The sequence below is a fragment of the Limulus polyphemus genome, unplaced genomic scaffold, assembly GCF_000517525.1.
Source record: "Limulus polyphemus unplaced genomic scaffold, Limulus_polyphemus-2.1.2 Scaffold1395, whole genome shotgun sequence".
NCBI classification, from domain to species: domain Eukaryota; kingdom Metazoa; phylum Arthropoda; class Merostomata; order Xiphosura; family Limulidae; genus Limulus; species Limulus polyphemus.
In genome coordinates this window covers 237,189-239,319 of record NW_013667005.1, presented here as the reverse complement: position 1 = coordinate 239,319, position 2,131 = coordinate 237,189, and the positions used below count along the sequence as shown (strand labels likewise).

The 2,131-nt window shown below is 33.0% G+C and overlaps 1 protein-coding gene and 1 long non-coding RNA gene across 2 annotated transcripts in view; both read right to left on the bottom strand.

Moving 5' to 3' along the window:
- Window positions 1–2,131, bottom strand: part of LOC106463394 (latrophilin Cirl-like) — a 122,064-nt gene that overhangs the window by 59,079 nt on the left and 60,854 nt on the right. The gene's annotated exons all lie outside the window — the stretch shown is intronic.
- Window positions 1–2,131, bottom strand: part of LOC111086753 — a 16,758-nt gene continuing 14,627 nt past the window's right edge. The window contains exon 3 of the long non-coding RNA XR_002611480.1: window positions 1–11. This is a non-coding gene — a long non-coding RNA (uncharacterized LOC111086753). The remainder of the gene's footprint in view (window positions 12–2,131) is intronic.

The following is a 2,131-nucleotide window of genomic DNA, read 5'->3' as shown; positions in this document are numbered from 1 at the left end:
GTAGCTTTGTGCTTAATTACAAACAAACTGTACAGTACGTTTTGAAAAAAAATGCAGTGTAGTTATTAAAAAGGTAAGAAATAATAAAATAAAACTTATTAATTTGTTTATGCTGTTAATCGTTAAATCACCTTAAGATTCTAATAAATACTATGTTCATATTAACGAGTTTGTTCTTTTAATCAGTAACGCAAACCGAAGAGTAACGAGCTGAAAAATAATTAGCCCAATACCGAAAAACTTTCAAAGACTTTACTAATTAGAGTTAAACCTTAAGAAATAGAGCAAAAAAAAAAATGTAATTCTACTGTTTTACACACTTCTAAAACACCGGAACACCACCGATATGCGTACAGTATTGATTTAACTCGACCATTTCGTCAGACAATCGCTCTAAAGGTTTCTTACTATCTGATCTCACACTCGGCTTCCTAAAACATTCTCAGAGTTTGAATACAAACAAGGCTTCGCGTAATTTCATGCACAGAAACTGTAGAACTAACAAGATTCACATATTGGTTAATTTAATCAGTGCAATATATTTTCTCGCTCAAAATCACAAGAAAACCTAACCTAAAACTTCAAAACAATGAAGCGATAGTTGTAAAAAAAAAAAAATCTATATTCTCTAAGTAGCACTCAGCCACCAGTAACGTGCTGTTGTGCGTTGTGTATTGCAATTGTGAAATTAATGTTATTTCATGACATTATCAGTGTAGTCGATTGGAGCCGACAAATAAGTATAATTCCAGTAGTTTCATAAATTCAGTAAAGTTTTGTTAATAATGAATCGATTAATATCGAGTTTTTGATAAATGATCGTAAATTGAAAAGCGGAATAACCACCAATACAATGTGCAACAAAATCGTGACATGCATTAGTTTTTACAACAGATATGATATTACAACAGATATATTACAACAGATATGATATGCTGGGCTTTTGTTCTTCCTTAATTACAACTGATAAATAATCGATCAGGATGAATTATTATTGTTACGACATCGAGGTCACGTGACTGGTATCACGCCACGTCATTCTCGAACATTCACATATTTTCCTTAAATCTCGTGATCCTTCTAGATATAGTGTAGTCTTGTATATATAAGACCGGCCACGAAGCGACGTGGAAGTAATGAGTAATTGAATGTATGCAGACAGAATATGTATCGTAAAGTTGTATTCGGAAAGAATAAACCAGTTTTATTTAAGTAAGGACTTGTGTCGCTAAAGTTCAGTTGGAAAGAATTTACGGAAAATTAACTAACGAACGGAGGCGTAACATTATATTAACTCACCAAAGAAAGATGTCTATGAAACCAAGGTATGAAATTATAACTGTTTTCTCCCAGTAGATAACACAACAAGTATTGTGTGATAACAGAACTGGAATGTAAAGGCAGAACATGAAAGTGAATAACGTTATCATTAAAACTTAATGTACACGAGGAACAATAATAGGAATGAGTAAAACACTACTTGTGAAATTTATGGGCTCCTTATTATACGTTCTGGATAATTTGATTTTGATATGTAAACAACACTTTATTTTAACATGCTGATACCCATTGGGTAACACTGAAAGATTGCCTAATACCACAAATAAGTGAGCCGCAATAATAACTCTTTATTTAATCAGTGATTTCTATGCTACAGTTGTTACATAGAGGTATTATAACATTTCCAAGAGGTTGGGATGGTAACTATAAAATAAAACTATATTAATTTAACAAGCACATGCAATCCATTATGTTTAACGATTATTAAAATATTTCACGTCTTTAAATCAACATTGACGAACTCTAATATACACATTAAATTAATCTGTAGATAGCTATATTTACCTTTAGATACATAAAGCTGTTTGATAATTTGCATTCAATGTCAACATTGCATTTCAAGCCTCTGGAGCATCATTCAAAGCGTTACAAAACTGAGTGCTCTAACAGCCGACAAACATCACAGCTGCTTCAACTTTTTTCCTATATATAAATATATTGATTATCGCTAAGTACTCTACTTTCAACTCGCCCGGCATGGCCAGGTGGTTAGGGCACTCGACTATCAAGCTGAGGGTGGCGGGTTCGAATCACCATCACACCAAACATGCTCGCCCTTTCTGTCGTAGGA